Genomic DNA, 27,495 nt, shown 5'->3' with positions numbered 1-27,495 from the left:
ATGCTGAGCACCACAATGCAGCACAAGACAATGAGCAGTGATACTGAGCACTGATGAGGATACTACTGAGAACTGACACTGAGCAGGAGAGACACACTACTAGTATTACTGAGCAGCAATAAGTAACCACTGATACTGAGCACTGACATTGAGATTTCCACTGAGAGAACATAGCCACGTCCTCTCCGCTCCCTCTTCAATGCACGAGTAAAAATGGCGGCAACGCGCAGCTCTTTATATGAAATCCGAATCTCGCGAGAATCCGACAGCGGGATGATGACATTTTCCCTTGTTCAGGTTTTCCGAGTCAGGCGGGAACAACCGAGCCTGCCTCGGACCAGTGTAAACCACGTGGAGTTCGTGGGGAATTCGGTTCTCGGAGAACCGAACCCGCTCCTCTCTACCTTATACCCATATATTTTTTTATTTTCAATCTAAGCCCCTGCAGTTTTCTGTAAGCATCTGCTTCGCTATGATGATCAACAAGTCACAAGGGCAAACACTCAGGGCTTGAGGCGTAGATCTTAGGACCAGCTGCTACAAGCATGGCAGAGGTGTCACTATCACTGGTGACACCCAGAGAGGTGGCGAAGGAGATTGTAATGCAGTGCGCGCAGATAAGCAGCGCAATGGTAAAAAGGAGGCATGGTTTCATAGGTAGGGGTGTGGCCTGGTGGCCTGAATCTACATTTTGTTGCTCCGGGTGTCCCGGGGGTTGGGGGCTGCACCCTGGGACTAGTGTGTGAGCGGTGCTGGCTCCTGCACAGTGACAGGACATGGCCACCCAGCATGACGCCTCCCTTCTTGACCAATCTGTAATTGCAGTCGCACTGCAGTTCAGCGTGATCATAAAAAATGGTGTAGCCTCCTGCTGGTGCAGACTGTATGTGCGCGCAGGAAGCCGCCACCATTTTTGTGATCACAGCGGCTGAATGTGATGTCATACAGCCGCTGTGACCACGCCCCCTGTGTCTCCTCCGTTGCAGACCCCATTTTGAAGCCTTGCCCCCGCACCGCTCCATCCCTGACTTGGAAATGGAGTGTTGCTGACCCCCCTCTCCCCCCCTGCCCCGATTGACAGGCAGAGGCGATCGCATTCTCTGCGGGGTGCCGCAGAAAATGCAGGCACATGCGTATGCTCTTAGCAATTTTTGCAGTTGGATCGCTTACTGTGATTGCAATCCAACCTGAATCAGGCCCTATTACCTATCACAATGCGCTGCGGGCAGTACAAAATTGGTTTAATATGGGAGAAAAAACCCCAGACCTGTGCTCCTTAACTGTACCTGGTGGCTCGTGGAGCGGCTGCCCAGTAATCAGTGTCCACGCCAGTGCGCACACGGTCCACCCCCTACGGCCACGCTCCCCTTCATCAGCGGCCTCGTGATCCGGAAGGGCGGTGCGTGTGTGACTGACCTTAGGAAGAAACCGGAGCCTCCGCTGCAGTGACCCAGCAACCAGGGCACGGGAGTATACAGCGCCGCTGGGAGTGATGAAGCTGCAGTAAAGATGTCTATTAGACCTAGCCTGCTGCAGCCCTTGTAGATTTTCATAAAAAAAGTTCTTATTTTCTTGTCAAAATTAATAGCTAAGAATAGGCTGCCTGAGGCAGGCCCCTGTTAAGTGGCCTGCTACTGAAGGCACCAACTACAAACTGAGCTCCCTGTTCATGGAAGCGGGGTTATAGAGGAGAATGCGCTGAGCATCTTGGGAACAGTCAAAAGCTTTGAGCCGGTTGGTGCCTCAGATCAAGATCCTACTCTACACCCCAATGTGAATCCTTGTGGAGTCCAGTGTACCCCACAGAAGAAATTAATGTGTCACACCCATTGGCAGCAACCTTAGAATAGCTGCTGACGGGCACAATTGAGAAAGGAAGGGGGGGGAACATTTGAATCCAGCACATAGATGCAATTCAAATATGTAATTTGAACCTTCCTATTTTAAAATATAATGGATGAACTTCACCCTGTGAAAACAATCTTCATGATATAGAGATCTCATATGCAAAATAAGTATGAGTTGGGATAGGGCTGGGGAGGGTGGCTGCTCGGGCAAGCCCCTCCCCCGTCAAGTTAAGGAGATTCAACTGAGGAAGCACAAGGGAACTCTCGTCTGGGGACAACAACTGCAGGGAGACCACATTTTTTCAGATGAACATGGGAGGGCGGAAGGCTGCCTAATACTGAAGCACCATCAAATATCAAACCATATGCAATAACTAGTACAAGCATTCCTGGGGGAAGGTCTGCAGGAGACGAATTTGCATACGGTGATGTCATCCAAGCAGTGGGCCAAAGTTGGCTGGAACCCTCATCTGCATATGAAAAGAGAAAAGGGTTATACAGGGCATGGCGGCCTTTTGCGGCGCTTGGATGACCCCTAGTTCGCATTAAACACCTCCACCTTCCTTCGGTGTGGGGCTCATGTTGGCTATGCCCCAGCCCCTGAAGCATTCAAGCTGATTTCTTGCAGCAGCTGGGCACTGTAACAGCTCCAGAGCTGCTCTGTAAGGCAAATAAAAGGGTGTGGGCCCTGCAGCACTACCTGTAGTTCGCATTGTGCGTTGGAAGGCACAAAGTAAGCAGACGGGAGAAGTCAGGATAGTGCGCAAGGGCATAGAAGGGAGCGGCTGAAGAAAAGAGAAGTGGAAACAGACAGCAAACTAGGCTGGAGAGAGACCTGAGACAAAGAGATCTGAATTATACGAGAGCCGACCAGGGGAAACACAAATTATGCAGTCAAGTTTCCCATATTTGGGGAAATCGCAGGGGCAGCACACCCAGAGTGCAATGGTTGAGCCTTGCCCTGGGAGAAGCACCTTCAAGATCATAGTATCTCACCTGGCAGGTAAGTAGGAGTTGGGCTAGAGCTGGGGAGGGTCGCTGCTCGGGCACCCCCCTGTCAAGTGAAGGAGATCCAACTGAGGCAGCACAATGGAACTCTCGAAAGAAGAACAAGGCTAGAGGAAGATCTGAGACAAAGAAATCTGACTTTTACCAGAGCTGACCAGCGGAAAACACAAACACAGTCCCCAACTACCACAAATAATGCAGGCGAGTTTCCCACATTTGGGTAAATCACAGGGGTCAGCATACCCAGAATGCAATGAATGAACCTCACCCTGGGTGAACAATTTTCATGACCATGGTGTCTCCTATGCAAAATAAGTATGATTTGGGATAGGGCTGGGGAGGGCCGCTGCTCAGGCACATCTCTGTCAAGTAAAGGAGATTCAACTGAGGCAGCACAAGGGAACTCTCATATGGGGACAACAACTGCAGGGAGAACACATATTTTCAGATGAACATGGGAGGGCAGAAGGCTGCCTAATACTGAAGCACCCCCAAACAACAAACCAAATGCAACAACTAGTGCAAGCATTCCTGGGGGAAGGCCTGCAGCAGATGGATTTGCATATGGTGATGTTATCCAAGCAGTGGGTCAAAGTTGGCTTCAACCCTCATCTGCATATGAAAAGAGAAAAGGGGCGTGCAGGGCATGGCGGCCTTTTGCGGTGCTTGGATGACCCCTAGATCGCATTAAACACCCCCACCCTCCTTTGGTGTGGGGCTCATGTTGGCCATGCCCCATCCCATGAAGCATTCAAGCTGATTTCTTGCAGCAGCTGGGCACTGTAACAGCTCCAGAGCTGCTCTGTAAGGCAAGTAAAAGGGTGTGGGCCCTGCAGCACTACCTGTAGTTTGCATTGTGCATTGGAAGGCACAAAGTAAGCAGACGGGAGGAGAAGTCAGGATAGTGCACAAGGGTATAGAAGGGAGGGGCTCAAGAAAAAAGAAGTGGAAACAGAGAGCAAACTAGGCTGGAGAGAGACCTGAGACAAAGAGATCTGAATTATACGAGAGCCGACCAGAGGAAACACAAATTATGCAGTCAAGTGTCCCACATTTGGGGAAATCGTAGGAGCAGCACACCCAGTGTGCAATGGGTGAGCCTTGCCCTGGGAGAAGCACCTTCCTGATTATAGTATCTCACCTGGGTGTGCTGCCCCTGCGATTTCCCCAAATGTGGGAAACTTGACTGCATAATTTGTGTTTCCCCTGGTCGGCTCTCATATAATTCAGATCTCTTTGTCTCAGGTCTCTCTCCAGCCTAGTTTGCTGTCTGTTTCCACTTCTTTTTTCTTGAGCCCCTCCCTTCTATACCCTTGTGGACTATCCTGACTTCTCCTCCTGTCTGCTTACTTTGTGCCTTCCAATGCACAATGCAAACTACAGGTAGTGCTGCAGGGCCCACACCCTTTTACTTGCCTTACAGAGCAGCTCTGGAGCTGTTACAGTGCCAAGCTGCTGCAAGAAATCAGCTTGAATGCTTCAGGGGCTGGGGCATGGCCAACATGAGCCCCACACCGAAGGAGGGTGGGGGTGTTTAATGCGAACTAAGGGTCATCCAAGCGCCGCAAAAGGCCGCCATGCCCTGCATACCCCTTTTCTCTTTTCATATGCAGATGAGGGTTCCAGCCAACTTTGGCCCACTGCTTGGATGACATCACTATATGCATATCCGTCTTCTGCAGACCTTCCCCCAGGAATGCTTGTACTAGTTGTTGCATTTGGTTTGTTGTTTGGGGGTGCTTCAGTATTAGGCAGCCTTCTGCCCTCCCATGTTCATCTGAAAATATGTGTTCTCACTGCAGTTGTTGTCCCCAGATGAGAGTTCCCTTGTGCTGCCTCAGTTGAATCTCCTTTACTCTAAAACTTGTAAAACTTAGCAAAAGTGTTTACTAAATAGCTGCTCGGCAAAGTTGCAATGCCGAGACTCCCCGACCAGCTGCCCAGGATGAACCCACCTTTCTAGTAGAATGGGTCTTCACCTAATTCAGTAACGGCAATCCTGCCGTGGAATGAGCATGCTGAATCTTACCACAGATCCAGCGCATAATTGTCTACATGGAAGCAGGACACCCAATCCTGTTGGGAGCATACAGGACAAACAGAGCCTCTGTTTTCCTAATCTGAACCGTTCTGGTGACATAAATTTTCAAAGTTCTGACCACAGCCAGAGACTTTGACTCAACGAAGGTGTCAGTGGCCAAAGGCACCATGTGGAAAGATGAACCACCTTCGGCAGAAATAGTTGACGTGTCCTCAATTCTGCTCTATCTTCATGAAATATCAAATAAAGGCTCTTGTGATACTGCATGGTTTGTACTGTTTTCCATGTGCTCCCAGATCTTTCAAGCAAGAAGCATGGTCAAGAAAGTTCTGTTTGAAAAGAAACAACATTTACTGTCATTGTTATAGAATTTGGGAGAAAAAACAAGAAGAAATCTGCACTGTTGACGCACTGGACAGAATGAATGAATCATAAAATATAACCTTTATTAAGTATGTATTAAAATTGGATAAATATTAATATTATTATCCCAAACTGCAGTGAAACATAAAGGTTAAAATCACAGAACTAACATACATGTGCATAAGAAGAATAAAGAGATGTGAAAAAAAGGTTTAAAAAGCGTGTCCGTGTGTGATTATTTTTGAAGGCACAACCCTGGCGGGGTTGTTTATATAGATATATATGTTGCTAATAATCACTTTCTAGCGTAATGTTATTAAATAGCTGTTAGTATCTATGTCGTCAGGTACCACTGGGTCGTATCCTATATACTCCTGTGGGAAACTTGACTGCATAATTTGTGTTTCCCCTGGTCGGCTCTCGTATAATTCAGATCTCTTTGTCTCAGGTCTCTCTCCAGCCTAGTTTGCTGTCTGTTTCCACTTCTCTTTTCTTGAGCCGCTGCCTTCTATGCCCTTGTGCACTCTCCAGACTTCTCCTGTCTGCTTACTTTGTGCCTTCCAACGCACAATGCAAACTACAGGTAGTGCTGCAGGGCCCACACCCTTTTACTTGCCTTACAGAGCAGCTCTGGAGCTGTTACAGTGCCCAGCTGCAGCAAGAAATCAGCTTGAATGCTTCAGGGGCTGGGGCATAGCCAACATGAGCCCCACACCGACGGAGGGTGGAGGTGTTTAATGCAAACTAGGGGTCAGCCAAGCGCCGCAAAAGGCCGCCATGCCCTGCATGCCCCTTTTCTCTTTTCATATGCAGACGAGGGTTCCAGCCAACTTTGGCCCACTGCTTGGATGACATCACTATATGCATATCCGTCTTCTGCAGACCTTCCCCCAGGAATGCTTGTACTAGTTGTTGCATTTGGTTTGTTGTTTGGGGGTGCTTCAGTATTAGGCAGCCTTCTGCCCTCCCATGTTCATCTGAAAATATGTGTTCTCACTGCAGTTGTTGTCCCCAGATGAGAGTTCCCTTGTGCTGCCTCAGTTGAATCTCCTTTACTCTAAAACTTGTAAAACTTAGCAAAAGTGTTTACTAAATAGCTGCTCGGCAAAGTTGCAATGCCGAGACTCCCCGACCAGCTGCCCAGGATGAACCCACCTTTCTAGTAGAATGGGTCTTCACCTAATTCAGTAACGGCAATCCTGCCGTGGAATGAGCATGCTGAATCTTACCACAGATCCAGCGCATAATTGTCTACATGGAAGCAGGACACCCAATCCTGTTGGGAGCATACAGGACAAACAGAGCCTCTGTTTTCCTAATCTGAACCGTTCTGGTGACATAAATTTTCAAAGTTCTGACCACAGCCAGAGACTTTGACTCAACGAAGGTGTCAGTGGCCAAAGGCACCATGTGGAAAGATGAACCACCTTCGGCAGAAATAGTTGACGTGTCCTCAATTCTGCTCTATCTTCATGAAATATCAAATAAAGGCTCTTGTGATACTGCATGGTTTGTACTGTTTTCCATGTGCTCCCAGATCTTTCAAGCAAGAAGCATGGTCAAGAAAGTTCTGTTTGAAAAGAAACAACATTTACTGTCATTGTTATAGAATTTGGGAGAAAAAACAAGAAGAAATCTGCACTGTTGACGCACTGGACAGAATGAATGAATCATAAAATATAACCTTTATTAAGTATGTATTAAAATTGGATAAATATTAATATTATTATCCCAAACTGCAGTGAAACATAAAGGTTAAAATCACAGAACTAACATACATGTGCATAAGAAGAATAAAGAGATGTGAAAAAAAGGTTTAAAAAGCGTGTCCGTGTGTGATTATTTTTGAAGGCACAACCCTGGCGGGGTTGTTTATATAGATATATATGTTGCTAATAATCACTTTCTAGCGTAATGTTATTAAATAGCTGTTAGTATCTATGTCGTCAGGTACCACTGGGTCGTATCCTATATACTCCTGTGGGAAACTTGACTGCATAATTTGTGTTTCCCCTGGTCGGCTCTCGTATAATTCAGATCTCTTTGTCTCAGGTCTCTCTCCAGCCTAGTTTGCTGTCTGTTTCCACTTCTCTTTTCTTGAGCCGCTGCCTTCTATGCCCTTGTGCACTCTCCAGACTTCTCCTGTCTGCTTACTTTGTGCCTTCCAACGCACAATGCAAACTACAGGTAGTGCTGCAGGGCCCACACCCTTTTACTTGCCTTACAGAGCAGCTCTGGAGCTGTTACAGTGCCCAGCTGCAGCAAGAAATCAGCTTGAATGCTTCAGGGGCTGGGGCATAGCCAACATGAGCCCCACACCGACGGAGGGTGGAGGTGTTTAATGCAAACTAGGGGTCAGCCAAGCGCCGCAAAAGGCCGCCATGCCCTGCATGCCCCTTTTCTCTTTTCATATGCAGACGAGGGTTGAAGCCAACTTTGACCCACTGCTTGGATGACATCACCATATGCAAATCCATCTGCGGCAGGCCTTCCCCCAGGAATGCTTGCACTAGTTGTTGCATTTGGTTTGTTGTTTTGGGGTGCTTCAGTATTAGGCAGCCTTCTGCCCTCCCATGTTCATCTGAAAATATGTGTTCTCCCTGCAGTTGTTGTCCCCAGATGAGAGTTCCCTTGTGCTGCCTCAGTTGAATCTCCTTTACTTGACAGAGATGTGCCTGAGCAGCGGCCCTCCCCAGCCCTATCCCAAATCATACTTATTTTGCATAGGAGATACCATGGTCATGAAGATTGTTCTCCCAGGGTTAGGTTCATTCATTGCGTTCTGGGTATGCTGACCTCTGTGATTTCCCCAAATGTGGGAAACTCAACTGCATTATTTGTGGTAGTGGGGGACTGTGTTTGTGCTTTCCTCTGGTCAGCTCTGGTAAAAGTCAGATTTCTTTGTCTCAGATCTTCCTCTAGCCTTGTTCTTCTTTCAAGAGTTCCCTTGTGCTGCCTCAGTTGGATCTCCTTCACTTGACAGGGGGGTGCCCGAGCAGCGACCCTCCCCAGCTCTAGCCCAACTCCTACTTACCTGCCAGGTGAGATACTATGATCATGAAGTTGCTTCTCCCAGGGCAAGGCTCACCCATTGCACTCTGGGTGTGCTGCCCCTGCGATTTCCCCAAATATGGGAAACTTGATTGCATAATTTGTGTTTCCCCTAGTCGGCTCTCATATAATTCAGATCTCTTTGTCTCAGGTCTCTCTCCAGCCTAGTTTGCTGTCTGTTTCCACTTCTTTTTTCTTGAGCCCCTCCCTTCTATACCCTTGTGCACTGTCCTGACTTCTCCTCCTGTCTGCTTACTTTGTGCCTTCCGATGCACAATGCAAACTACAGGTAGTGCTGCAGGGCCCACACCCTTTTACTTGCCTTACAGAGCAGCTCTGGAGCTGTTACAGTGCCAAGCTGCTGCAAGAAATCAGCTTGAATGCTTCAGGGGCTGGGGCATGGCCAACATGAGCCCCACACCGAAGTAGGGTGGGGGTGTTTAATGCGAACTAAGGGTCATCCAAGCGCCGCAAAAGGCCGCCATGCCCTGCATACCCCTTTTCTCTTTTCATATGCAGATGAGGGTTCCAGCCAACTTTGGCCCACTGCTTGGATGACATCACTGTATGCAAATCCGTCTTCTGCAGACCTTCCCCCAGGAATGCTTGTACTAGTTGTTGCATTTGGTTTGTTGTTTGGGGGTGCTTCAGTATTAGGCAGCCTTCTGCCCTCCCATGTTCATCTGAAAATATGTGTTCTCCCGGCAGTTGTTGTCCCCAGATGAGAGTTCCCTTGTGCTGCCTCAGTTGAATCTCCTTTACTTGACAGAGATGTGCCTGAGCAGCGGCCCTCCCCAGCCCTATCCCAAATCATACTTATTTTGCATAGGAGATACCATGGTCATAAAGATTGTTCTCCCAGGGTGAGGTTCATTCATTGCATTCTGGGTATGCTGACCCCTGTGATTTCCCCAAATGTGGGAAACTCAACTGCATTATTTGTGGTAGTGGGGGACTGTGTTTGTGTTTTCCTCTGGTCAGCTCTGGTAAAAGTCAGATTTCTTTGTCTCAGATCTTCCTCTAGCCTTGTTCTTCTTTCGAGAGTTCCATTGTGCTGCCTCAGTTTGATCTCCTTCACTTGACAGGGGGGTACCCGAGCAGCGACCCTCCCCAGCTCTAGCCCAACTCCTACATAACTGCCAGGTGAGATACTATGATCATGAAGGTGCTTCTCCCAGGGCAAGGCTCACCCATTGCACTCTGGGTGTGCTGCTCCTGCGATTTCCCCAAATGTGGGAAACTTGACTGCATAATTTGCGTTTCCCCTGGTCGGCTCTCGTATAATTCAGATCTCTTTGTCTCAGGTCTCTCTCCAGCCTAGTTTGCTGTCTGTTTCCACTTCTCTTTTCTTGAGCCGCTGCCTTCTATGCCCTTGTGCACTCTCCTGACTTCTCCTGTCTGCTTACTTTGTGCCTTCCAACGCACAATGCAAACTACAGGTAGTGCTGCAGGGCCCACACCCTTTTACTTGCCTTTCAGAGCAGCTCTGGAGCTGTTACAGTGCCCAGCTGCTGCAAGAAATCAGCTTGAATGCTTCAGGGGCTGGGGCATAGCCAACATGAGCCCCACACCGACGGAGGGTGGAGGTGTTTAATGCGAACTAAGGGTCATCCAAGCGCCGCAAAAGGCCGCCATGCCCTGCATACCCCTTTTCTCTTTTCATATGCAGATGAGGGTTCCAGCCAACTTTGGCCCACTGCTTGGATGACATCACCGTATGCAAATACGTCTTCTGCAGACCTTCCCCCAGGAATGCTTGTACTAGTTGTTGCATTTGGTTTGTTGTTTGGGGTGCTTCAGTATTAGGCAGCCTTCTGCTCTCCCATGTTCATCTGAAAATATGTGTTCTCCCTGCAGTTGTTGTCCCCAGATGAGAGTTCTCTTGTGCTGCCTCAGTTGAATCTCCTTTACTTGACAGAGATGTGCCTGAGCAGCGGCCATCCCCAGCCCTATCCCAAATCATACTTATTTTGCATAGGAGATACCATGGTCATGAAGATTGTTCTTCCAGGGTGAGGTTCATTCATTGCATTCTGGGTATGCTGACCCCTGTGATTTCCCCAAATGTGGGAAACTCGACTGCATTATTTGTGGTAGTGGGGGACTGTGTTTGTGCTTTCCTCTGGTCAGCTCTGGTAAAAGTCAGATTTCTTTGTCTCAGATCTTCCTCTAGCCTTGTTCTTTTTTTGAGAGTTTCCTTGTGCTGCCTCAGTTGGATTTCCTTCACTTGACAGGGGGGTGCCCGAGCAGCGACCCTCCCCAGCTCTAGCCCAACTCCTACTTACCTGCCAGGTGAGATACTATGATCAGGAAGGTGCTTCTCCCAGGGCAAGGCTCACCCATTGCACTCTGGGTGTGCTGCTCCTACGATTTCCCCAAATGTGGGACACTTGACTACATAATTTGTGTTTCCTCTGGTCGGCTACTCGTATAATTCAGATCTCTTTGTCTCAGGTCTCTCTCCAGCCTAGTTTGCTGTCTGTTTCCACTTCTCTTTTCTTGAGCCGCTCCCTTCTATGCCCTTGTGCACTATCCTGACTTCTCCCGTCTGCTTACTTTGTGCCTTCCAACGCACAATGCAAACTACAGGTAGTGCTGCAGGGCCCACACCCTTTTACTTGCTTTACAGAGCAGCTCTGGAGCTGTTACAGTGCCCAGCTGCTGCAAGAAATCAGCTTGAATGCTTCAGGGGCTGGGGCATAGCCAACATGAGCCCCACACCGAAGGAAGGTGGAGGTGTTTAATGCAAACTAGGGGTCATCCAAGCGCCGCAAAAGGCCGCCATGCCCTGCACACCCCTTTTTTATTTTCATATGCAGACGAGGGTTGAAGCCAACTTTGACCCACTGCTTGGATGACATCACCATATGCAAATCCATCTGCTGCAGGCCTTCCCCCAGGAATGCTTGCACTAGTAGTTGCATTTGGTTTGTTGTTTGGGGGTGCTTCAGTGTTAGGCAGCCTTCTGCCCTCCCATGTTCATCTGAAAATATGTGTTCTCCCTGCAGTTGTTGTCCCCAGATGAGAGTTCCCTTGTGTTGCCTCAGTTGAATCTCCTTTACTTGACAGAGATGTGCCTGAGCAGCGGCCCTCCCCAGCCCTATCCCAAATCATACTTATTTTGCATAGGAGATACCATGGTCATGAAGATTGTTCTCCCAGGGTGAGGTTCATTCATTGCACTCTGGGTATGCTGACCCCTGTGATTTCCCCAAATGTGGGAAACTCGACTGCATTATTTGTGGTAGTGGGGGACTGCGTTTGTGCTTTCCTCTGGTCAGCTCTGGTAAAAGTCAGATTTCTTTGTCTCAGATCTTCCTCTAGCCTTGTTCTTCTTTCGAGAGTTCCCTTGTGCTGCCTCAGTTGGATCTCCTTCACTTGACAGGGGGTGCCCGAGCAGCAATCCTCCACAGCTCTAGCCCAACTCCTACTTACCTGCCAGGTGAGATATTATGATGTTCACTGTTAGGGCAATCAGGATGTGGAATTCCCTGCCAGGGAAGGTGGTAATGGCGGACTCTGTAATTGGATTTAAAAAAGGAATGGATACATTTCTGAATGAAAAAGCTATCCAAGGTTATAATACTTAAAATATCAACATGGTTAATCCGGGGGTAACATGAGTTATAGTAGCTAACTAGTCATAAAACATTATTCAGCAAGTATGTAGAATCATCACAACTTAAAACAGGTTGAACACGATGGGCAATTTGCCTCTATTCAACCTCAAAAACTATGTTACTATATGTTACTATATTACTATGTTACTGTAGTATACAGAACACCACAATGTAATGAGCAGTGATAGTGAGCACTGATGAGGATACTAGAACTGACACTGAGCAGCAAGATGCAGCACTGGACTATTAGTAATGTACTGTAGTATGCTGAGCACCACAATGCAGCACAAGACAATGAGCAGTGATACTGAGCACTGATGAGGATACTACTGAGAACTGACACTGAGCAGGAGAGACACACTACTAGTATTACTGAGCAGCAATAAGTAACCACTGATACTGAGCACTGATATTGAGATTTCCACTGAGAGAACATAGCCACGTCCTCTCCGCTCTCTCTTCAATGCACGAGTAAAAATGGCGGCAACGCGCAGCTCTTTATATGGAATCCGAATCTCGAGAGAATCCGACAGCGGGATGATGACATTTTCCCTTGTTCAGGTTTTCCGAGTCAGGCGGGAACAACCGAGCCTGCCTCGGACCAGTGTAAACCACGTGGAGTTCGTCGGGAATTCGGTTCTCGGAGAACCGAACCCGCTCCTCTCTACCTTATACCCATCAATTTTTTTATTTTCAATCTAAGCCCCTGCAGTTTTCTGTAAGCATCTGCTTCGCTATGATGATCAACAAGTCACAAGGGCAAACACTCAGGGCTTGAGGCGTAGATCTTAGGACCAGCTGCTACAAGCATGGCAGAGGTGTCACTATCACTGGTGACACCCAGAGAGGTGGCGAAGGAGATTGTAATGCAGTGCGCGCAGATAAGCAGCGCAATGGTAAAAAGGAGGCATGGTTTCATAGGTAGGGGCGTGGCCTGGTGGCCTGAATCTACATTTTGTTGCTCCGGGTGTCCCGGGGGTTGGGGGCTGCACCCGGGGACTAGTGTGTGTGCGGTGCTGGCTCCTGCACAGTGACAGGGCATGGCCACCCAGCATGACGCCTCCATTCTTGACCATGCTGTAATTGCAGTCGCACTGCAGTTCAGCGTGATCATAAAAAATGGTGTAGCCTCCTGCTGGTGCAAACTGTATGTGCGCGCAGGAAGCCGCCACCATTTTTGTGATCACAGCGGCTGAATGTGATGTCATACAGCCGCTGTGACCACGCCCCCTGTGTCTCCTCCGTTGCAGACCCCATTTTGAAGCCTTGCCCCCGCACCGCTCCATCCCTGACTTGGAAATGGAGTGTTGCTGACCCCCCTCTTCCCCCCCCGCCCCGATTGACAGGCAGAGGCGATCGCATTCTCTGCGGGGTGCCGCAGAAAATGCAGGCACATGCGTATGCTGTTAGCAATTTTTGCAGTTGGATCGCTTATTGTGATTGCATTCCAACCTGAATCAGGCCCTATTACCTATCACAATGCGCTGCGGGCAGTACAAAATTGGGTTAATATAGGAGTAAAACTCCCAGACCTGTGCTCCTTAACTGTACCTGGTGGCTAGTGGAGCGGCTGCCCAGTAATCAGTGTCCACGCCAGTGCGCACACGGTCCACCCCCTGCGGCCACGCTCCCCTTCATCAGCGGCCTCGTGATCCGGAAGGGCGGTGTGTGTGTGACTGACCTTAGGAAGAAACTGGAGCCTCCGCTGCAGTGACCCAGCAACCAGGTGACAATGCTAAATTCCTTGTCGTATAAACAACCCTTTATGAAGCTAAGAACACTGTACGCTGTTTACTTAAGAAGTACCGTAATGGTACGCTATTGACGTAGCGATCGCTCAGCCGTAGGCGAGACGCTCAAGCGTCACGTTCGCTCGCGGCCCAGTGATCACAGGACACGTTATTGGCTATGTCTAGGGGAATGATTCGCTATGGCGTAGCTTACGCTCGAGACCACGAGGAGGTCACCAGCGATGCAGACGCTCACAACACTATACCTTTATGTTAAAACCTTATACCAATGAAATACACTGAATACCTTAATGTGAGTACAGGGTGTAAATGCAACCTTGTGTAACCTGACTAACTACAAAGCTGCTTGAGCGTCACCGACGCTCAAGTGAACACTTAACACTATAGAAAATACACAGATACTGGTTTAGGTTCCAAAGCCTATTAACTGTATTATATCTAATATACTTGTAAAAGGGGATAACAGTACAAATGATACACTACAATATAACAAGGACTTCCTAACCACAGAACTAAACAATAAATACAAAAAGACAATACTACACTGACCTAAATGCAATACAGTACAATACTATAATACTATGAGAGATATAAGAGAAAAGAAGAGAGAGAGATAGAGAGAGAGAGAGAAATTGGCTCACAGAAAGACAATGATTACGGAGAGAAACTTACGCACAAAGGGTATGATCGCCTGCGCCTCGATATCCAGCTCCCGGCTATCAGCAGATAACCGTTGATGAGAGAGTGAGAGCTGGATGTGGTCGGCCTGCCTATTTATACCCCACACACAATGCAATCTCATGGTCCTACAATCCCATTGTCCATTGGCCGAAGGAATTCGGCCCTGCATCATAACAAAAGGTCATAGGGTGATTCATACAGGTGGGCTGTGACGATTTCCAACAGCTCAGGTGGGTGGGAAACTGGGTTTCCCGCCGCATACCTGAGTATGAGTAAATAATAGAAATGGACATAAACTTCTTATGTCCATAACTATTCGCACGAGCGATTAATACGCTCCAAACCAACACCGGAATATTGCTAATTAAATACTCTTCCGATGGGTACCAAACACTGCTGTATGATTCCTGTTAGACCCTTCGTACGATATAAAGAGGGATTCCTCAGCTCTGGGACATTGTATTTTAACCAAACTTTCAGAATCTATCAAAGGGACCATGATCTATAAACTACATTAATTGTGAAAATATGTAACGAATGAGTCGCACGCTACGACTACGTAAACTCTACCGTAAATGCGCATACCGCGCCTGCGAGTGTACGCTATTGCGGGTATGCGCCTCCACGGGAGAGCGTACGCACGCGCAGCGCGGACCAGTGTGCGGTGCAAATATGGCAACGTGCATTGAGACATTTTTCTGACTTTGACAGTCCACCCTTTGGCAGTCAACAATAACTGCCACAAAACATTTAAGGAGAAAAATGTAAGTCAGGGGTTAATTGATTTCCATGGTTGGGTAGGGGAGAAGAGTGGAGTAGGTGTGAAGAGGGTATGACCTAGTGAGAAAGTAGAAGCATGTGTGTATGAGTCCATGTTTGGAGGGTCATGTATCATCGTGCCGTACGTGTGGTAGATCAAGCTTCGAGGTATTGCGAAGTATACATTTGAATTCCTTCTTGTCCTGTGGTACAGGTCTGTGGATGGGCTGTCAAACTCTACCGAGCTCATTTCGGCTGTGGTTGTAACAAAATGGGGATGCACATTTTAGTTGATGATACATGAATGGGGGAGGTATGTGGTTGCTGCTATCTGTGCCTGTATTCCCTATCGTCTATGTGTGTCGTTACCTGGGGGTTGTAGAGATGAAGATAAAGAACACTTACGAAAAATGCAATGATATTCTATGTCAGGGAAATGTACATCTGTTGTTGAAGTTGTGTTCGGTATCTGTTGAGAGTCGTCTTCTTTGCGCTGTATTGCTCCTTGGGCATGAGCAAATAGCTTTGTCTGAGCCATCAGATTTACAAAAAATGTTGGGCTAGCGTGAGTTTAAAAATACTAGGGAAACTGGGGATCCATGGCAAAGTTCATCAAGTGTCCATATTTAAAGTTGTCAAATCTTCTTCTTTGGTGCTTGTCTGTTGTCTGTATAGCGTCTCGTCAACTTCCTCGTCCAAGGGGGTCTTTGTATCTTGGAGAAAAGCAGAAAAACAGGTGAAAGAAACGGACCGTATAATCGCATTTTCATCACATTCTGGTTTCTATCATTGGGTCATAAATCAAATCCAGGTTAATTACGGTTTCCTCACTCCTCAAGCTCATCACTTTTGTACTTTGTTTGCACCTCATTAAAGCCTGCCCGCATCTAAATATCAATCCAATCGATATAACAACACCCAAGATACATAGTAGAAACTTTCCAACATCCATTATGACTCCTTGAGCCCAGTCTCCCAAACCGGAGAACCAATTTCGCGGGTTCAACCATGACACCCAACCAGTCAGCTCATTACCTACAGCAGCAAGGGTGAGATTGTGTTTTCGACGAAATTCCCACTTTAATTGCAGAATATCGTCCATCTTTTGGTCTATGACCTCTACCGGATCCTCGGTGCTATTTGTGATATACGTGCAACACTTTATGCCGTACTGTGTTGCCAATGTAACACAATATCCGCCTGTTACTGCTGTAAGATAATTAAGAACCATCCTATGCTGAACTAGTTCTGTTTTGTAAGCTTGAAGTTCTCTTCCAGTGTATCTAAACGTGTCATCATACATTTCAGTGATATTATCTAACAAATTGGCGAGTGCGGAAATGTATCTATAATTCATCACTCCTCGAGCGGTACGAGTGAAATCTAGCGCTACCAGAACCTGAATCCCGGTGGATTCATGGATAAGATCAGAGGCCGGATGCTCTAACCTTTCTGACAGTTGTCTTTTAACTCGGTGCTCGTAATGAGTGTGAGTATAAGGAGCTTGGGCACCACGGTGTATGTCCTTCATTTTGTCATGTGTAACAGTCATCACTTCAGGCAATACTTTTCCAATATAACACAATCCTTCAGAGTTTGGGGCAAGCCACTTGTACGCCTTTCTCCCGCATATGAAATATGCATCATCGGGGAGAACATATGGGACGGAGAAGGACATGACCATGTTACAAACCTTCCAGGTGAAATCTCCTGACCCTAATTCTTCCATCTGCCTAATGCACGTATCGGTTTGTACGATATGTGCACAGTATCCTGGTGATACCTCTCCAACTCTAGTAATCCTATTTCCTAAGGTATATCGATACCGGAAAGATTTTCCTCTACTGGCTATGTGGCGTACGAGCTCTGTATCTGTAGGCATTCTATCTGCTCTGTGTGAAAAGGTCATGGTAAGGTTGCTCCATGACACTTCCCAATTTCCCGGTTTTCTGGGATTGGAGATGTTAAAACATAAGAGGGACCTATCCACATGGTATTGGTGGAGCTTCAAACTAGGAGGGCTGGAGATGTTAAACCTCCGGTCCACCGGTCTCCCACCACTTAGCTCAAGTACCTCCCCTAACGTTAAAGGAAATGGTACTAGCCCTGATTTACTGTGACCCTGAGGTACTTGAGAGCATACCCAACAATCTGTTTGGTTTAACACGTTACCCACTAGAGAGTGATAGTCACTCAATGGATGCCGGTCCATATGGATATTAAAACTAGATTGGCATTTCTTTATGCATCCATCTTCAACCAGATTATCACAGAGCCTACAGATACAATTTTCTTCAGCTAACAATCCATCACAATTTCTTCTATCGGATCGTTTTCTGATACTCGCCTTTGCTTGTTGGTTTGGTTGATCTTGGAAAACTACGCCTCCATCATCATAATCGGAACCCATTCCAGAACCTCTCTCGACCTCTATGGTACTCTCGCCGGAACAGACTGCTCTGGTCAACATCATGGTTAACATCAAAATCCGGATCACAGTCTCTTGGGGCAAGTCCATCTTTGAGGAGAAAATAGAGAAGAATGAGAAGGGGGAAAAAGAAATTTTAAGGGAGAGGGGCTGGGAAGTGGAGAAAAACAATAAAGGGGAGAGGGGAGTCGACAGCTGCTTTCGATCTTCAAGGCTCAGGTGCCGCCTCAGTCCTCCTGGAACAGACACTCCAGTGATACAACCTCTACCGTCTGTTCCTTATCACGGGACTTCTCGAGATCAGCAACCTTCTTGCAGTGGGATGAATGGACCCAAGTCTCTCTCTCAGCAACCTTCAATGCTGTGGTGCTAGTCAATAAGACCTGGTATGGTCCTTCCCATCTATCAATAAGACAACCTGAGCGTAGAAAATTTCGTATCATTACATAATCCCCAGGTTCAATGTCATGACAATTACTACCTGGTAAATCAGGAATCACCAACTTCAGATTATCATTTTGATTCCTCAACTGTTTACTCATGTTAATCAAGTATTTTACAGTTACTTCATTGTTACATTTCAAATCATCCTGAGGGTTAATCATGACATGCGGTTGTCGACCAAACAAGATTTCAAAAGGAGACAGATTAAGAGGGGACCTGGGAGTGGTTCTGATGCTATACAAAACAATGGGTAAAGCTTCTGGCCACGTCAATCCTGTCTCTGCCATTACTTTACTCAATTTATTTTTAATAGTGCTGTTCACTCTTTCGACCTTCGCACTCGCCTGTGGACGGTACGGAGTGTGCAGCTTGCTATCAATTCCCATCAACTTACACATTCCTTGAAAGACATCACCTGTAAAATGGGTACCCCTATCACTTTCAATGATTCTAGGGATACCATATCTACATACAAATTCCTGCACAATTTTCTTAGCTGTAAACATAGCGGTATTTGTAGCTGCTGGAAAAGCTTCGACCCAATTCGAGAAAACATCTATACAGACAAGTACATATTTCAAATTTCTACATGGGGGTAATTGAATGAAGTCAATTTGTATTACTTGGAAAGGGCCGCCGGCAGGTGGGATATGGGATGGTTCTGTAGGTATTGCTTTTCCAATATTCTTTCTCAGACAGGTAAGGCATGACATTGCTCTTTTACCCGCATGAGAGGAGAATCCTGGGGCGCACCAGTATGCTCTTACCAATTTGCACATCCCCTCCTTGCCTAGATGAGTCAGCCCGTGAGCTGCTTCAGCCAGACATGGAAGGTATGCCCTGGGGGCCACTGGTTTACCATGTCCATCCGTCCAGAGCCCTGAGGACTCCTGGCCATATCCCTTTGCCTTCCAGACTGCTCTTTCCTGTGTGGAACACAAATTCTGCATCTCACACAACTTCTGTGTGTTGATGGTATTAAATACCATCAACTGTGTGGTGTCTGTCCGTGTGGGGGTAGCAGCTGCAAGCTTTGCGGCTTCGTCTGCTCGGCTGTTACCAAGTGACACTGGGTCTTGGCTATATGTATGTGCTTTACATTTGATAACAGCCACTCTGTCGGGTTCCTGTATCGCTGTTAGAAGCCTTTTTATATAAGCTGCATGCGCTATCGGTGTACCAGCCGCCGTCATGAAATTTCTGAGCCGCCATAGGGCTCCGAAATCATGGACTACCCCGAAGGCGTATCTAGAATCGGTGTAGATATTGGCAGACTTACCCTTAGCCAATTCACATGCTCTGGTTAGGGCGACCAGTTCAGCAACCTGGGCTGAGTGAGGTGGGCCTAGCGGTTCCGCTTCTATGGTGTCTTGGTCATCTACGACTGCGTATCCAGTACACAAGTCTCCCGAGTCTGACTGTCTGTGACAACTACCGTCCGTGTAGAACGTGAGTTCTGCATCTTCTAGTGGATTGTCACTGATGTCAGGCCTTGCGGTAAAATTTTGGGTCAAATATTCCATACAATCATGTGTATCTTCCTTTGCATTAAATCCTCCTTCCCCACCACTCTCACCTTCCACCCTTTGTGCCTGACCAGGCACACCTGGGAGAAATGTTGCAGGATTTAATGCACTGCATCTCCTTATGGTGATGTTTACTGGGGCCATTAATGCCAATTCCCATCTTGTAAACCTTGCTGATGAGACGTGTCTGGTTTGGGCAGAATTCAATAAGGCAGATACCGCATGCGGTGTATGGATTGTGAGATTGTGGCCTAGCACGACATCTTCGCTTTTTGTCACTAGCAATGCTATCGCCGCAACGCTACGCAAGCATGTGGGGAGGGATCGCGCTACCGTGTCTAGCTGAGCGCTGTAGTATGCAATTGGCCTGCTGGCATCACCGTGTTTTTGTGTTAGTACACCTGCTGCGCACCCAGCACTTTCTGTTCCGTATAGTTCAAAGGGTTTCCCATAGTCTGGCATACCTAGTGCTGGTGCCTGCGTTAGGCACTGTTTGAGTCTCTCAAATGCTGTTTCAGATTCGTCTGTATGCGAAATCCGATCAGGTTTGTTTGAAGAGACCATTTCCTGCAAAGGTAGCGCCAATATGGAAAACCCTGGGATCCAATTACGGCAATACCCACACATTCCTAAAAACGTCCTGATCTGTTGCTGGGTTTGTGGCAGTGTCATGTCTCTAATGGCTTGGATTCTATCAGCGGTCAGGTGTCTCAGTCCTTGTGTTAGACAGTGTCCCAAATATTTTACCTTAGCTTGGCATAATTGCAACTTGTCTTTGGAAACCTTGTGACCTGTGTCTGAAAGATGAAACAGGAGCTGTTTCGTATCCTTCAGAGATGCTTCCAGTGAATCTGAACACAGTAATAAATCGTCCACATACTGTATCAATACTGATCCACTGTCTGGTTGGAAAGACTGTAAACAATCATGCAAAGCCTGAGAAAATATACTTGGACTGTCTATGAAACCTTGGGGTAACCGAGTCCACGTGTATTGGACTCCTCTGTATGTGAATGCAAACAAATATTGGCTGTCAGGGTGCAGAGGTACCGAAAAGAAAGCGGAGCAGAGGTCAATAACAGTGAAAAATTTGGCAGTGGGAGGAATTTGCATTAGGATGACAGCTGGATTAGGCACTACGGGGAACTGACTCTCAACTATTTTGTTAATCCCCCTTAGATCCTGCACTAGCCTGTAACCCCTCCCCCCACTCTTTTTAACAGGGAAGATGGGACTATTTGCTGTGCTGGACGTTCTTACTAGAATGCCCTGTTGTAGCAAGCGCTCTATTACGGGAAAAACTCCTAACTCCACCTCTGGCTTCAGAGGATACTGTGGGATTTTTGGAGCTATCCTACCATCTTTTACTTGCACAACTACTGGAGCTACGTTTGCCATTAATCCAGTGCCCGGACGAGCCCCCAATTGACAATGCTAAATTCCTTGTCGTATAAACAACCCTTTATGAAGCTAAGAACACTGTACGCTGTTTACTTAAGAAGTACCGTAATGGTACGCTATTGACGTAGCGATCGCTCAGCCGTAGGCGAGACGCTCAAGCGTCACGTTCGCTCGCGGCCCAGTGATCACAGGACACGTTATTGGCTATGTCTAGGGGAATGATTCGCTATGGCGTAGCTTACGCTCGAGACCACGAGGAGGTCACCAGCGATGCAGACGCTCACAACACTATACCTTTATGTTAAAACCTTATACCAATGAAATACACTGAATACCTTAATGTGAGTACAGGGTGTAAATGCAACCTTGTGTAACCTGACTAACTACAAAGCTGCTTGAGCGTCACCAACGCTCAAGTGAACACTTAACACTATAGAAAATACACAGATACTGGTTTAGGTTCCAAAGCCTATTAACTGTATTATATCTAATATACTTGTAAAAGGGGATAACAGTACAAATGATACACTACAATATAACAAGGACTTCCTAACCACAGAACTAAACAATAAATACAAAAAGACAATACTACACTGACCTAAATGCAATACAGTACAATACTATAATACTATGAGAGATATAAGAGAAAAGAAGAGAGAGAGAGATAGAGAGAGAGAGAGAAATTGGCTCACAGAAAGACAATGATTACGGAGAGAAACTTACGCACAAAGGGTATGATCGCCTGCGCCTCGATATCCAGCTCCCGGCTATCAGCAGATAACCGTTGATGAGAGAGTGAGAGCTGGATGTGGTCGGCCTGCCTATTTATACCCCACACACAATGCAATCTCATGGTCCTACAATCCCATTGTCCATTGGCCAAAGGAATTCGGCCCTGCATCATAACAAAAGGTCATAGGGTGATTCATACAGGTGGGCTGTGACGATTTCCAACAGCTCAGGTGGGTGGGAAACTGGGTTTCCCGCCGCATACCTGAGTATGAGTAAATAATAGAAATGGACATAAACTTCTTATGTCCATAACTATTCGCACGAGCGATTAATACGCTCCAAACCAACACCGGAATATTGCTAATTAAATACTCTTCCGATGGGTACCAAACACTGCTGTATGATTCCTGTTAGACCCTTCGTACGATATAAAGAGGGATTCCTCAGCTCTGGGACATTGTATTTTAACCAAACTTTCAGAATCTATCAAAGGGACCATGATCTATAAACTACATTAATTGTGAAAATATGTAACGAATGAGTCGCACGCTACGACTACGTAAACTCTACCGTAAATGCGCATACCGCGCCTGCGAGTGTACGCTATTGCGGGTATGCGCCTCCACGGGAGAGCGTACGCACGCGCAGCGCGGACCAGTGTGCGGTGCAAATATGGCAACGTGCATTGAGACATTTTTCTGACTTTGACACAGGGCACGGGAGTATACAGCGCCGCTGGGAGTGATGAAGCTGCAGTAAAGATGTCTATTAGACCTAGCCTGCTGCAGCCCTTGTAGATTCTCATAAAACAAGTTCTTCTTTTCTTGTCAAAATTAATAGCTAAGAATAGGCTGCCTGAGGCAGGCCCCTGTTAAGTGGCCTGCTACTGAAGGCACCAACTACAAACTGAGCTCCCTGTTCATGGAAGCGGGGTTATAGAGGAGGATGCGCTGAGCATCTTGGGAACAGTCAAAAGCTTTGAGCCGGTTGGTGCCTCAGATCAAGATCCTACTCTACACCCCAATGTGAATCCTTGTGGAGTCCAGTGTACCCCACAGAAGAAATTAATGTGTCACACCCATTGGCAGCAACCTTAGAATAGCTGCTGACGGGCACAATTGAGAAAGGAAGGGGGGGGGGGACATTTGAATCCAGCACATAGATGCAATTCAAATATGTAATTTGTACCTTCCTATTTTAAAATATAATGGATGAACCTCACCCTGTGAGAACAATCTTCATGATCAAGAGATCTCATATGCAAAATAAGTATGAGTTGGGATAGGGCTGGGGAGGGTGGCTGCTCGGGCAGCCCCTCCCCCGTCAAGTTAAGGAGATTCAACTGAGGACGCACAAGGGAACTCTCGTCTTGGGACAACAACTGCAGGGAGACCACATCTGTTCAGATGAACATGGGAGGGTGGAAGGCTGCCTAATATTGAAGCACCATCAAATATCAAACCATATGCAACAACTAGTGCAAGCATTCCTGGGGGAAGGTCTGCAGAAGACGGATTTGCATACGGTGATGTCATCCAAGATGTGGGCCAAAGTTGGCTGGAACCCTCATCTGCATATGAAAAGAGAAAAGGGGCATGCAGGGCATGGCGGCCTTTTGCGGTGCTTGGATGACCCCTAGTTCGCATTAAACACCCCCACCCTCCTTTGGTGTGGGGCTCATGTTGGCCATGCCCCATCCCCTGAAGCATTCAAGCTGATTTCTTGCAGCAGCTGGGCACTGTAACAGCTCCAGAGCTGTTCTGTAAGGCAAGTAAAAGGGTGTGGGCCCTGCAGCACCACCTGTAGTTCGCATTGTGCGTTGGAAGGCACAAAGTAAGCAGACGGGAGGAGAAGTCAGGATAGTGCGCAAGGGCATCCTTTTCTCTTAGTCCGTAGAGGATGCTGGGGTCACATTAAGAACCATGGGGTATAGACGGGATCCGCAAGAGACATGGGCACTTTAAGACTTTCAAAGGGTGTGAACTGGCTCCTCCCTCTATGCCCCTCCTCCAGACTCCAGTTATAGGAACTGTGCCCAGGGAGACGGACATTTCGAGGAAAGGATTTATTGTTAAACTAAGGTGAGCATCTTACCAGCTCACACCTTAAGCATGCCGCAGAACGTGGCATTCAACAGAACACAAGCCAACGGCATGAACAATTGCAGCAAAAAGCTGACCAGAACCATAACATAACATGTGTATAACCACAAGTAATAACTGCAGACACAGTATGGACTGGGACGGGTGCCCAGCATCCTCTACGGACTAAGAGAAAAGGATTTACCGGTAGGTATTAAAATCCTATTTTCTCATACGACCTAGAGGATGCTGGGGTCACATTAAGAACCATGGGGTTATACCAAAGCTCTTGAACGGGTGGGAGAGTGCGTACGACTCTGCAGCACCGAATGACCCAACTTGAGGTTATCATCAGCCAAGGTATCAAACTTGTAAAACTTAGCAAAAGTGTTTACTAAATAGCTGCTCTGCAAAGTTGCAATGCCGAGACTCCCCGACCAGCTGCCCAGGATGAACCCACCTTTCTAGTAGAATGGGTCTTCACCTAATTCAGTAACGGCAATCCTGCCGTGGAATGAGCATGCTGAATCTTACCACAGATCCAGCGCATAATGGTCTGCATGGAAGCAGGACACCCAATCCTGTTGGGAGCATACAGGACAAACAGAGCCTCTGTTTTCCTAATCTGAACCGTTCTGGTGACATAAATTTTCAAAGTTCTGACCACAGCCAGAGACTTTGACTCAACGAAGGTGTCAGTGGCCAAAGGCACCATGTGGAAAGATGAACCACCTTCGGCAGAAATTGTTGACGTGTCCTCAATTCTGCTCTATCTTCATGAAAGATCAAATAAAGGCTCTTGTGATACTGCATGGTTTGTACTGTTTTCCATGTGCTCCCAGATCTTTCAAGCAAGTAGCATGGTCAAGAAAGTTCTGTTTGAAAAGAAACAACATTTACTGTCATTGTTATAGAATTTGGGAGAAAAAACAAGAAGAAATCTGCACTGTTGACGCACTGGACAGAATGAATGAATCATAAAATATAACCTTTATTAAGTATGTATTAAAATTGGATAAATATTAATATTATTATCCCAAACTGCAGTGAAACATAAAGGTTAAAATCACAGAACTAACATACATGTGCATAAGAAGAATAAAGAGATGTGAAAAAAAGGTTTAAAAAGCGTGTCCGTGTGTGATTATTTTTGAAGGCACAACCCTGGCGGGGTTGTTTATATAGATATATATGTTGCTAATAATCACTTTCTAGCGTAATGTTATTAAATAGCTGTTAGTATCTATGTCGTCAGGTACCACTGGGTCGTATCCTATATACTCCCTTCACTCAATAGGGGTTACCTCCCGGGAAGCCATCCCCATTGGCGAATTTGTGGGGGTGATTGAGTATAACCGGTAAGCTAACCTCCAATTTGTGGGGTGCTTAGGTAGATGGGGATCACTTATTTCTCTGTGTCCCCTAAGACTATATTCCTAAATTCAATACCACAGGGGGATAGCTTTCTATATCGGATAAGGAATCACTTGATAGGGAAATCTCTATGCATCATGGAAAGATCATATTTATTAATATCCAAACTAAAAAAATGATGAATAGCTTTAATTTAGCTGTTTAGATATAGTTAATTGGCGAGATATACCAACAGGTGCGGTTGCCTTAAGGAATATGGCAATTCCAATATAAATAGCAGCCCTCCTTCATATAATCAGCCAGATCTTATTAAATCTGGTCCAGATATAGCCGTTCAGATATACTTAATTGACAACATATATCAATCGGTGGGGTTGCCTTAAGGAATATAGCAATTCCAATTCTCATATAAATAGCAACCTTCCTTCATATATTCAGCCAGATCTTATTTAATCTGATCTAGGCGTAGGCAATAATGCTTTCCTTAGAGGTATAGCCACCTCAATTCTTATTAGGAAGCAAAGTGTCTGTCATAATGGTTTATCCAATTCATCTAAGAAATAATATATTCCATGTGTCAGAGATTCATTACTCTCTATTTACACTGTTAAAGAGTTAATTCTTATTATGTTACAGTGTAATGAAATTATCATATAGGGAGATGTGGCAATTCCATGTGCTATATATATAATAACCCTTAGTGGTCCAGATTCCACAATGAGGAATTTTCTTATAAACCGCTGAAACACACAGCTGTTTGACTGACTTCCAAATATATCTATCTCACTTTGTAACAGTCTTATGATAGAGAAACTGTTACATATTCGGTCACTTAGTTATCTAAAGGTAAACAGACTCAGTGTGAGGGTAATATAATATATCAAATGCGCTGTCAATAATCGTGGTAACTGGTGTAATAATGTGGTATATTGAGTATGCTAGTAAGGCATATAACTGCTCTCCAGCCTTTAAGTGTTACCAATCAATTTGTTACACTGTAAAGGATTTATGGTGTCCTGTTTGGACATGCAGCTGCTAGGCTGACTCAAAGATTTATCCATTTGTAACAATTATGTAACAGTTATATACATGTTACTGGTATTACATAGAAATAGTATGACACAGGCCAGCAGTCCCATGTGTCTAGATTCCACAATAGGAGATTTTCTTTGTCTTATAAACTGCTGGAACACACAGCTGCTAGACTGACTTCAAATATATATATTACTTTGTAACAGTCTTATAGTAAAGAGACTGTTACACACTGTCATTTAGTTATCTCAAGGTTAGCAGATTCTGTGTGAGGATAGTGTTCTGTTAGAACATGCAGCTGCTAGGCTGACTCATAGAAAATGTATCCATTTGTAACAAATGACACATACAGCATTAAATTAATATCTATAGCAGCCCATGTGACATCTCTACTCTTATCATAATTGTCTGGTTATTGCCAATCTGGACAGCAGGAGTGATATATATTCACTAGTCCCAATATCCCATCATATAAATATACCCACACTGATATACTTTCTTATCAAGAGTTATTAGTAGCTATCTGTATGCACTTTAGACATTGTATCTGCTAAGTGACATCATATCTAGTGTATTCCTTTCTTATAGCTCAGCTTCTATTCCCTATTAGTGGAGACTAACAGCTAACATCATAATCATATATTTTTGTTTTATAACATTTCACATGAGTCAAATACACGCGGACACGCCGTGCCCTACACGTGTGTTTCACTGCATCTATGGCAACTTACATTAAAGCTAACAAGAAAGCACACTCGTTCTGTCTTTAAACTGATAAAAGAAACCCCAATAATATGGGGCATGCAAAAATTGAGATAAAACTCAGTTTTGCTCCTCTCCACGGAAATCTTTAATAAAAGGCGAAATATTTGTTAGTTCTGAAGAGAAACCAGAGCATGACCAAGATTCCACCTGTCGCCTGAGTGCCATGCCAGCAGTTCTCATTGAGCTCAAAGTGAGCACCCAATTTGAAAGAAAGATAGCAGATTTCTCACCAGGCTTCCCCTAGCTATAAACATGGTTTGTACTCTTTTCCATGTGTTCCCAGATCTTTCAAGCAATTAGTATAGTCAAGAAAGTTCTGTTTGAAAAGAAACAAACATTTACTGTCATTTCTATGCAAATGAGCTTACATTAAAGCACACTCGTTCTATCTTTAAACAGATAAAATAAAACCCCAATAAGATGGGGAATGCAAAATTTGAGATAAAACTCAGTTTTGCTCCTCTCCACAGAAATCTTTAGTAAAAGGCGAAAGATTTGTTCGTTCTGAAGAGAAACCAGAGCATGACCAAGATTCCACCTGTCGCCTGAGTGCCATGCCAGCAGTCCTCATTCAGCTCAAAGTGAGCACCC

General features: G+C 46.0%; 11 non-coding genes and 1 pseudogene across 11 annotated transcripts; 7 read left to right on the top strand and 5 right to left on the bottom strand.

Moving 5' to 3' along the window:
• Nucleotides 1–2,695: 2,695 nt before the first annotated feature.
• LOC135044515 (U1 spliceosomal RNA) lies at nt 2,696–2,858 on the bottom strand. Its single transcript, XR_010237097.1, has one exon. It is a non-coding gene; the product is annotated as a U1 spliceosomal RNA (small nuclear RNA).
• A 152-nt stretch (nt 2,859–3,010) lies between these two features.
• On the bottom strand, nt 3,011–3,174 carry LOC135045113 (U1 spliceosomal RNA). The gene has a single exon (XR_010237646.1). It is a non-coding gene; the product is annotated as a U1 spliceosomal RNA (small nuclear RNA).
• A 674-nt stretch (nt 3,175–3,848) lies between these two features.
• On the bottom strand, nt 3,849–4,004 carry LOC135044601 (U1 spliceosomal RNA). The gene has a single exon (XR_010237143.1). It is a non-coding gene; the product is annotated as a U1 spliceosomal RNA (small nuclear RNA).
• A 3,965-nt stretch (nt 4,005–7,969) lies between these two features.
• Nucleotides 7,970–8,133, top strand: LOC135044988 (U1 spliceosomal RNA). Its single transcript, XR_010237524.1, has one exon. It is a non-coding gene; the product is annotated as a U1 spliceosomal RNA (small nuclear RNA).
• A 152-nt stretch (nt 8,134–8,285) lies between these two features.
• Nucleotides 8,286–8,420, top strand: LOC135044535 (U1 spliceosomal RNA; annotated as a pseudogene).
• Nucleotides 8,421–9,122: 702 nt separating this feature from the next.
• LOC135044845 (U1 spliceosomal RNA) lies at nt 9,123–9,286 on the top strand. The gene has a single exon (XR_010237382.1). It is a non-coding gene; the product is annotated as a U1 spliceosomal RNA (small nuclear RNA).
• A 152-nt stretch (nt 9,287–9,438) lies between these two features.
• On the top strand, nt 9,439–9,601 carry LOC135044552 (U1 spliceosomal RNA). Its single transcript, XR_010237121.1, has one exon. It is a non-coding gene; the product is annotated as a U1 spliceosomal RNA (small nuclear RNA).
• A 670-nt stretch (nt 9,602–10,271) lies between these two features.
• Nucleotides 10,272–10,435, top strand: LOC135044859 (U1 spliceosomal RNA). Its single transcript, XR_010237395.1, has one exon. It is a non-coding gene; the product is annotated as a U1 spliceosomal RNA (small nuclear RNA).
• A 152-nt stretch (nt 10,436–10,587) lies between these two features.
• LOC135044456 (U1 spliceosomal RNA) lies at nt 10,588–10,751 on the top strand. The gene has a single exon (XR_010237047.1). It is a non-coding gene; the product is annotated as a U1 spliceosomal RNA (small nuclear RNA).
• Nucleotides 10,752–11,422: 671 nt separating this feature from the next.
• Nucleotides 11,423–11,586, top strand: LOC135045117 (U1 spliceosomal RNA). Its single transcript, XR_010237650.1, has one exon. It is a non-coding gene; the product is annotated as a U1 spliceosomal RNA (small nuclear RNA).
• A 15,335-nt stretch (nt 11,587–26,921) lies between these two features.
• Nucleotides 26,922–27,037, bottom strand: LOC135044767 (U5 spliceosomal RNA). Its single transcript, XR_010237307.1, has one exon. It is a non-coding gene; the product is annotated as a U5 spliceosomal RNA (small nuclear RNA).
• A 275-nt stretch (nt 27,038–27,312) lies between these two features.
• LOC135044737 (U5 spliceosomal RNA) lies at nt 27,313–27,428 on the bottom strand. Its single transcript, XR_010237278.1, has one exon. It is a non-coding gene; the product is annotated as a U5 spliceosomal RNA (small nuclear RNA).
• Between the last annotated feature and the right edge of the window lie 67 nt (nt 27,429–27,495).

The sequence above is a fragment of the Pseudophryne corroboree genome, unplaced genomic scaffold (assembly GCF_028390025.1).
Source record: "Pseudophryne corroboree isolate aPseCor3 unplaced genomic scaffold, aPseCor3.hap2 scaffold_90, whole genome shotgun sequence".
NCBI lineage: Eukaryota > Metazoa > Chordata > Amphibia > Anura > Myobatrachidae > Pseudophryne > Pseudophryne corroboree.
The sequence above is the reverse complement of the archived record's forward strand: the minus strand, read 5'-3'. Positions and strand labels throughout refer to the sequence as shown.